At 41.6% G+C, this 10,110-nt stretch overlaps 1 pseudogene; it reads left to right on the top strand.

The window, feature by feature from the left end:
- Nucleotides 1-9,354: 9,354 nt before the first annotated feature.
- Nucleotides 9,355-9,849, top strand: LOC125100942 (proteasome assembly chaperone 4-like; annotated as a pseudogene).
- Nucleotides 9,850-10,110: the final 261 nt, after the last annotated feature.

Genomic DNA, 10,110 nt, shown 5'->3' with positions numbered 1-10,110 from the left:
TCTTCATCTTTCATTGGTTATTCTTTCTCTCTATATTAATGGTGTCACTGAGGTCTTCCACTCTGCCTAAGTCCAGTGAGAATCTTTATGATCATTACTGTAAATATTCTATCATGCATATTACTTACATCTGTTTTGCTTAGTCTCTTGTGATTTTTGTCTTGTTCTTTTATTTGGGTATATTTCTCTATCTCCTCATTTGTCTAACTCTGTGTGTCTATGTTTTATGAAGGTCAGTTACTCCTGCTCTTGAAAGTAGTAGCCTTAAAAAGAGGTTCTGTAACATCATGCAGTCTCCCTGTTCATCAGAACCTGGCATTTCAGAGGTGTCTCCTATGTGTGATACACCAAGAGAATATGTGTGGTGAATATGCCCTGCTGTTGTAGCTGAGCTGCTTTTTCCTTTAGGCCAGCTTATGCAGTCTCCTTTTCCCTACTGTAGGCAGTGTTTGGTCATTGTGGTGTTAGTGGGCCAGTCTGGCCATGCCATGGGCTTGAGTCAAATCAGACCAGGAGTTTTCCAGAAATAAAGTAGTAGCAACAAACTGTAGGGTACATTCTTAGTGCTATCCCCTAAGAAAGTTTCACTGGTGCATGGGGTCTGTAGTCAGACCAGTTGTCAGCCTCTAGCCCACTGCTGGGGCCTCCATCTGACTGGTATGTGTGGTTATTTTTCCTTCTTTCCAGGGCAGGAGTCACTTTGGAATGGTGCTGGACAATATGTGGGGTGTTTGCACACTGCCAGGCTTGTGGCAGCACCCTGTATGGACTCTGGACAAGAGCACATTGGAAAGGATGGATTCACCAAAGCATAGAGCCAGGCAGGGAGAGAGGTATAGCAGGGTGGTGATGTTAGCCACCTCTAAGGGCCATCAGTCCTCTGCAGGAGGGGCCCTACAGCACCTGGCCTGAAGTGGGCTATCTGGCGGAGTGGATTGGTAGAAGCACAGCATGTGGGGGTGGGGTTGCAGCACTTGCAATTTGGGTAGCAAGTCCTACAGGTGGCTTTGTGTTTTTGCTGGTGGGTCAGGGAGGGAAATGGCACCTGCAGTTCCTTCATTTCCAGAGAAGTTCCCCAGCAATATCTGTCCCTCCAGGACAATGCTTTGACATTAGTAAATAATTCTTCCTCTGGTGTGCTCCAGGAACTTTTCAAACTGCTGCTTCTATGCTGTATCTCCATGGGCTGTTTGTTGTGCTATCACTTTAAGGGCAGGGACTCCATTTTCTCTACTCACAGGCTTCCCCAGACCCGAGCCCACTGATTTTTTTAAATCTAAGTTTTAAGTCCTGCGGGTTGTAAAAACTCATGAAATTCAACCCTTCTTGTTTTCAAAGCCAAGTATTATGGGAATTCATCTTCTCTGTGCAGGCTCCTCAGTGTGGGGACATGTTTCTGTCTCCTTTCCATGCCTACTGTGCCCCTCCCTCCCATAGACAGTCCTGTGAGTCCATTTAGTTTCTGACCACATTTCTACTTTTCCTACCTTCTTTGATGTGGCCTCTTCTCTATATTTGGTTGTGGCATTTATTCTGCCAGTCTTCAGTCATTTTCTGGGTGACTTACACTGATATAAGTGTTGTATCCATGAGATAAGGTGAGTCTAGGGTCCTCCTACACTGCCATCTTCCCTGGAAGTCTAGTTCACATAATATTCTAAATCCTTTGTTGTCATTTCAACATTCTTCACAGGATCTTTATCAGGAATATATTTCAAGAAACCACTTAATTTCCTCATCCATAAGAGGTGATCCCTCATCCATTAAAGTTTTATCATGAGATTGTAGCAATTCAGTCATATCTTCAGGGTTCTGTTCTAGTTCTCTCACTCTTTCTACCACATCTGCAGTTACTTCCTCTACTGCAGTCTTGAACCCTCAAAGTCACCCATGAGGATTGTAATCAACCAACCAAAGGGTTCCAAACTCCCATTTGATGTTGATATTTTTATCTCTTCCCAAGTATCAAGAATGTTCTTAATGACATCTGAATGGTGAATCTCTTCCAGAAAGTTTTCAATTGACTTTGCCTTGATCCATCAGAGGAATCAGGATCTATGGCAGCTATAGCCTTATAAAATTCATTTTATACATTTTATACTAAGACTTAATAGTCAAAGTCGATCCATGGGTTGCTGAATGGATATTGTATTAGCAGTCATGAAACAACATTAATTTAATTGTACATCTTTATCAGAGCTCTTGGGTGACCCACTGTATTTTCAGCAAACAGTAATATTTTGAAAAAAAAATTTTTTTTGAGTGGGGGGGCACTCAAAGTGGGCTTAACATATGTGGTAAACCATGTTATAAATAGATGGCTCTTATCTGGACTTTGTTGTTTAATTTATAGAGGCAGAGTAATTTAGCATAATTCTCAAGGGTCCCAGGATTTTCAGAATGGTGAATGAGCATTGGCCTCAACTTGGTAACCCACTGCATTAGCCATTAAGAGGGTCAGCTTGTTCTTTGAAGCTTTGAAACCAGGAATTGACTTTTCCTCCCTAGCTGTGGAGTCCTAAATGGTATCATCTTCCAATATAAGGGTGTTTCATCTACATTGAAAATCTTTAGTTTAACTTCCTTCACTAATTATCTCTGCTAGGTCTTCTAGATAACTTGCTACAGCTTCCATATCAGTACTTGCTGCTTCACCTTGTACTTTTATGTTATGGAGATGACTTCTTTCCTTAAAGCTCATGTACCAATCTCTGCTAGTTTCACACTTTTCTTCTTCAGCTTCCTCACCTTATCTCTGAGCCTTCAAAGAATTGAGTAAAGTTAGGGCCTCACTCTGGACTGGGCTTTGGCTTAAGGGAATGTTGTGGCTGTTTTGATCTTCTATCCAGACTACTCAGCCTTTCTTCATAGTAGCAATAAAGCTATTTTACTTTATTATCTGTGTGTTCACTAGAGTAGAATTTTTAATTTCCTTGAACAATTGTTCCTTATGTTCACAACTTTGCTGACTGATACAAAAGGCCTAACTTTCAGACTTTCTTACCTTTTGACATGCCTTCCTCACTAAGCTTAGTTTTTATTTATTTATTTGTTTGTTTGTTTGTTTGTTTGTTTTATTTGACAGCAATCACAAGTAGGCAGAGAGAGAGAGGGAAGCAGGCTCCCCTCTGAGCAGAAAGCCTGTGTGACACAGGGCTCAATCATAGGATCCTGAGATCATGACCTGAGCCGAAGGCAGGGACTTAGCCCACTGAGCCACCCGGGTACCCCTAGTTTTTTTAGTTAAACTAAGAGACATGCAACTCTTCCTTTCATTTAAATACTTAGAGGCTAGGGGCATCTGGCCTCTAGTTAGCTAACTGTCTGCCTTGGACTCAGGTAATGATCCCAGGACCCTGGCATTGAGCCCTACCTCTGGCTTCCTGCTCAGTGGGGAGTCTGCTTTTCCCTCTGCCCTTGCCCACCTCTTGTGCTCTCTCCCTATCCCTCTCTCTCTCTCTCTCTCTCAAATAAGTAAATAAAACCTTTAAAAAATACTTGCAGGCCATTTTAATGTTATTAATGGGTCTAATTTCAATATTGTTGTGTTTCAGGCAATAGGGAAGCCCAAGGAGAGGGGAAGAGATGGGGGAATGGCCTATTGGGGGGAATGGCCTATTGGTGGAGCATTCAGAACACACATTTATCAGTTAAGTTTGCTATCTTATACGGGCATATTTTTTGGCTCCTCAAAATAAAGGCAGTAGTAATATCCAAAATCACTGATCACAGACCACCATGACAAATATGATAATATAATGAAAAAGTTTAAAATATGGGGAATTATCAAAATGTGAAGAGAGACATTAAGTTTCACAGTGCTGCTGGAAATATGCTGATGAACACTCAATGCAGTATTGTCGCAAACCTTCAATTTATGAAAAATGCATTAAGGTGAAGCACAATAAAGCAAGGTATGCCTGTATCAGTGTGTCCATACTTACAAAAATCAGTAATTACAATCCCAAGTAATTAATGTAGATAGCCTACCCTCAAGGAGGGGGAAATACCTAGTGACTTCTTTCTAAAGAACACAGTATGCAAAGGCTAAAAAGGCATAACTTTATGGTAAAGAGACTAGACAAACATCTGATATTGATAGTATGTACCTTTGATATGATATGGTGCAAGTAGCACTTTATGAGAAAAACAGCCAAATTTCAGAAGAGAGACATTCTATAAAACTTAACCAGTACTCCTTAAAATCATCAAGGTCATCATGGATAAGGAAAGTCTAAAAAACTGTCACAGCCTAAGGACAGAGGACACCTAAATGCAATATGGTATCTTGAATGTGTTCCTGGATTGAAAAGGGACATTAGATAAAAACTAAAGAAATCATATTAATGGTAATGTATCAGTATTGGTCCATTTGTTTTAACAAATGTATGATACTCATATAAGTTATTAATATGGAAACTGGGGGGTGTAAGGGCACTCCCTATACTGTTTTCTCAATTTTTCCATAAATCTAAAACTGTTCTGAAATTGTCTATTAAAAACAACAACTAAAAGTAGAGGGCAGAAGTGTTTGGCAAACTGAAAAGCTGAGTTGGGTTGCAATAGGAACTATATAGTAATGGGAAATCAAGGTGAGGGTTATACCATGGAAGGCATTAGAAGACAGTGGAGCTTGGCTACACTAAAACTCATTCACAACCAGCTTCTCCTTTGCCCACTCCCACCTTAAAGGCTGGAAAACGAAAAACTTCCCTAACGTAGGGAATGGATAAATGGCACAGTTACAGCTAAAATTGTCCTAGGAAAAGCCATTTGGGAAAGTTGTTTTCTTCAAAAGTAGGTTAGATGCACTACCACTTCTACCTTCCATGCCTTGAATATATACATGCTGCCTTGTTTTTTTTTTTTTTTTAAGATTTTTTATTTATTTATTTGACAGACAGAGATCACAAGCAGGCAGAGAGGCAGGCAGAGAGAGAGGAGGAAGCAGGCTCCCTGCTGAGCAGAGAGCCCGACGCGGGACTCGATCCCAGGACCCTGAGATCATGACCTGAGCCGAAGGCAGCGGCTTAACCCACTGAGCCACCCAGGCGCCCCTGCCTTGTTTTATTATCTGATACTAAACCAACATGATAAGGGTAGTGAGGGTAGAGATAGAAGTTCTGTCTTTGATAACACCTCTTAGCACCTACTGGGTCAAGACTGTTTTCCTCCAGGCTTCCTATTATATGGCCTGATTGAGTGTCTTTAGCATTTAAACTGATGATTGTGTTAGTTGAATCTGAAAGTATCTCTAACAGAATGACTTTGAAGGCTACAATGAAGAGAGAGGACTTTATGCACTAGACAGTGGGGAGCTCATCGCAGCACTCCATTTCATTCATTCATGGGTGCATGCATCTTTCGTCATTGAGGCATTTAAGTTTTCTAGTTCAGCCGATGTATTAATAATCAACTTCTGCCAGGTGCAGCTCTAGATTTTATGGATATACTAGGGAACTAAACAACTTTCTTATTCTCATCAAACTCACCTAGTTTGGGGAGGCAAATAAAGCAATCAACTGAGTTGGTTTTAAATGCTAGGAAGAGAAAGAAACCAAGATGAGAAGAAGACAGAGATGAGTGTGTTTTAGATCAATTGGTCAGGGAAGTTCTCATGATAAGTGCCCATTTGACAAGAAACCTAAGTAAAATGAAGGAGAAACCATGGGCGTGCCTAAGGGAAAAAAGATTCCTGACTGCGGGAACAGCAAGGGCAGAAGTCTTTAAGTGCTTGAGTCACTGTTATGTTTGAGGAGCAGCAAAAGAGCAGTGGAGTCAGATCAGAGTGCTGTGAGGGGACAGGTGGCAGGACGAAATTTCATACAAACATGGTACATGGTCATCAAGGGTCGTATAAGCCATGGTGAGGACTTTGGCTTTTACTTTGAGATACAAAGCCACTCAGGGGTTTTCAGGAAAGGAATGATAGAATATATAAAGGGATATCAGTTGGAACTATGGCTACAGCAATAACCCAGGCAAAACATAATGGTAACTTCAACAAGAGCAATATGGGTGGAGGTAAAAAGAAGCAGTCAGAATGGACAAGGAACATTTCAACTTCTTTTGCCTCTTCTCTAGTCCTGGCACACTGTATATGGTCATTCAGTACAACCTGAATAAAGGAATAAAATCTTGAAAAGAATAGATTCTTAAGGGGAAAAAATAGGAGAGGAGGATATAGAGGTTGGTTTGAAGGATCGTCAGGAAACCAGATGTAGGCATTGCCAGGCCTTACTCTTTTTTGAGCCCAACTAGCCAACCATTCATAAATAGAGCCTGCATTCTGAGCCCAGCTCAGCCAGAACTCACTCTGCCTGTTCTGTAAAGCTGTGCCTATAAGAGTGTCTGCCATGTCTAAGGCTAAGTGGAAGCAGGTTGGAAAATTTTTGTTTGAGAAGTGTCAGCAGATACAGTCCCCCCAGCACTTAGTGATTCACGATTGCTTGAAAATGTGGCTGAGAAAATGTATGATCAATTTCCTATAAGTGTGATTCGTGAGGGTTATTTGGGGCAATCAACATGTTTTTCTGCAAGGCCTCCTTCTGAGGCACAACTCCAATTTTGTCTGATGAGAGTTTTTCTGAAGGCCCTTGGAACATGATCTCTTATTATGTAGATAATCAGCAGAACCTGCTCAGGCCTTAATAAAAGCAACTGAGACCAAGAGCCATAATGGCTGAAATAAAATCATAGCTTTACTACGTAGCCCATTAACTGGTAGAAACTGCATCCTGAGGTCATAAATAGTTATTAGCCAGTTAATGACAACTATAGTCAAATCATTGCATTTACAGCTGATGAATAAAAATGAGGCCTTTTTGGGCTTTTAGCACTCAGACAATTTACTATAGTGTTTTAATATTCTAAATAGAATTTCCAAAATTAAAAAGACCAATCTTTTCCCCTACCTTGAAGAAACACAGTAAATGAATATAGGTAAAGAATTACATAAGTTTTCCCAGACTATTCCATCTTGAATTAACATCTGTCATCTTTATATTTCTTAAAGTGTTTATATCTCATTGGAGATAGAGTTTAGACTAGAATCAAGTCTCCTGACCACACACAACTGTGTGACTCTGAGTGCATCATTTCACACTTCTAAGCTTCAGCTTCTCCCCCTGCTACTTACAAAAGGAAATTGGACTAGCTAACCCCCAAGCTCTTACAGCTCTTCCATGCTATGCACCCAAGACTTTATTCTGAATGACAATAACACATCATTTAGCCTTTGTATGTTCTCTCTTATGCTATTTTTTAGAAACCAGTTTCGTGGACTGTCCTGTTTCCCTAAATGGTTTCTGAAGTTGAGAAATTTTATAAAAAACCTGTTAAATCTAGCAGTAATCCTTCTCCTCCACTGGAAGACATAAATTAACCCACAATACATTGTTTTTGGCTGATTTAACACCCAAGGATATGTACTCTGAGCTTATTTTCCAGTTTGTTTAACTAAGGGCTTCTGCTTTAATTGGAGCTATTTGGACTAGGACATAATATTTGCTCAGGCAGGCCTCTGATAAATATAGAAAACAAAATGTGATCCACAAATATCACTGAAAGGTACACATATTCTAAAGTCAGTGGTTAAGAAAAAAATTAGTTTTGAAAACATTAGCTTTAAGAGTAGATGGTTAAACATTACATTAAGAGTGACTTTGCAACTTCTCTTTCCTCGTCAGTATTTCTTTGCCCAAATTTGAACTTACATGCATAGGCAGAGCGCCTGGGTATATAAGAGCTAAATGACTGTGTGTTAAAGTTTTACATGTGTATCACAACTAAAAGGCATTTATTAAGGTTTGTTTATCACTTACTATGTGTCCAGGCCCCAAGAAGTGACAGATGACATCGGATGATGACAATGTGATCATTGTCAGTAAGAATTCTGAGGTTCAGTGGAGACTAAAAGACTAAAGTGCATATATCCAATACTTGCTTGTTGAGTTCCGACAATAAATGCTATTGGTTTTCTGAAGAGGTGGATGAGTTAGGGGAGGCTTCCTTGGCCTGAAGGGAACTTCAAAGAGGCACGAGACTTGGAATAGGATGAGGAGAGGAAAGTAAGGGCATCGAAAGGCAGGGAAGCCTCATCACCAAATGTACACCTGAACCTCTTTTAAAGAAGTATCTCCTTATAAAACAGTTATAGATAATGACAATCCTTTCTCCAATTACTTCCTGCTCTACTTTCTCATGGCCTGATCCTTTCTAGCCACCACAGTTGTAACTGTAAATACCAGATGCTTGCTCCAGCATCACACCAACTCAGAATGACAACAGAGACCACTGTAGGAGCACTGACCATTTACTAAACATTTCCCCTTCCTACTTAGACTCCTTCCACCTTACACCTCAACATGTTAGAACCAAAGGACTTCTCAAGTAGTAAACCCAATAAAAGGATTCAACTCCGCATCAGTCAAAGCAAGGGGACACACAGAACACAATAATCTTTGCCGTCTTTCTTCCTAAGGTTCTAACTTCACCTCAAAAAGTTGGTGACCTAGTAGATAGTAGGGGACAAGAAGGTGAAAGAAGGGATAAGTACAGTGTTCTTTTTTAATGTAGGAATAGTCCTGCCTTACTGCTAATTTACCACCTCTGAAGCCTTCTAATGAGCTGTTGCCAGGGGCTGCCCAGAGTGTGGTATAGGAGACCCTTTCACAGGTATGTAATGTTTAGGGGTAGAAATGAGAAATCACATGTGTGGACCAAGCTAATTTCCCTTAAGTTTTAATTGTACATATCAGGAAAGGCTAATATCATACAGTCTCTCTGAGCTTCACTGTGCCAAACAGTGACATGTAGGTACCCAGTTCACAGGATGTGTATGATGATGATGCAAGAAAAGCACTGTCAGAGCCCCTGGCACACAATACTTCACTACATGTTAGCAGTGGGTGTTGGCACTGTGTGGGAAAATGCCAACAATATGGAATTTGGAATCGCAAAACCCCTGCTTTGAGTTTCAAGCTTGTCAATTACTACATGGAATTGGGTTAGCAACTCTGTGTGTGAGCACAATTTTTTAAAAACTGGAAAATGGATATAAGAATATCTTTTAGTCTTACCTCATGGATTTGTGTAGAGCCTCAAATGAAATAATGAGCATGAATGTGCTCTGTAAACTGTGAAGTACTCTGAAATTGTACTGGCTTTGTCCTTCACCACACACCCCACTAAGACTAGGCCCACACAGCCTTGGCTGCTTCTCCATGAGCATTTCCTTTTCCTTCTTTCTGGAAGGCTGCCACTGCCCAGGGCCCCAGGAACTTCTCTGTGAAATGGCTGATTAAAAGTGCCCAGTGAGCTCTTGGCACTCGCTTGCTTGGGTCTGACCCGGCTGGCGAAGGCCGGGCAGCGGGACTCCGGGCGCTAGCCGGGCCGGCGTGCGGGGCGGCATGGAGGGGCCGCCGGCCGCCGCGGGCGGGGAGGTCTCCTTGCACAACTTCAGCGCGAGGCTGTGGGAGCAGCTCGTCCACTTCCATGTCATGCGGCTGACCGACTCGCCTGTGTTCCTGTGGGTGGGAGCAACGCCGCACCTGCGCAACCTCACCGTGGCCTGTGCAACCGCTACGATTCCATCCCTGTGTCTACCTCCCTCCTCGGAGACACTTCTGACACCACCTCTACTGGCCTTGCACAGCGCTTAGCCAGGAAGACCAAGAAACAGGCGTTTGTCAGCTATAACCTTCAAAACACAGACAGTAACTTCGCATTACTGGTAGAAAACAGTATCAAGGAAGAAATGGAGGCTTTTCCGGAAAAGTTCTAGCAGAGGGGCAGAAGTGAGGATTTGTAATTTATGTACAATATACATTGAAATAAAGGGATTGAATTCCAAAAAAAAAAAAAAAAAGTGCCCAATGATTTGCTTGGCACACCGCCTGCAGTACTGTATTTGGAAGGCGTGGAAATCTAATCAGATTTTCTGACTCGTGAGATTGAGCAGCTGCATATATGATTTTTTTTTTTTTTTTTTTTTTGAGCATCTGGCTGGAGTAGCTGATGGGTCAGTGGTGACGTGGTGTCAGCCTGGCATCAAGAACAGGTGGGCGTGGTCAGGTGGAGCAGAGGAAAGAGCAATCAGTGGGCAAGCCA

The sequence above is a fragment of the Lutra lutra genome, chromosome 5 (assembly GCF_902655055.1).
Source record: "Lutra lutra chromosome 5, mLutLut1.2, whole genome shotgun sequence".
NCBI lineage: Eukaryota > Metazoa > Chordata > Mammalia > Carnivora > Mustelidae > Lutra > Lutra lutra.
The sequence above is the reverse complement of the archived record's forward strand: the minus strand, read 5'-3'. Positions and strand labels throughout refer to the sequence as shown.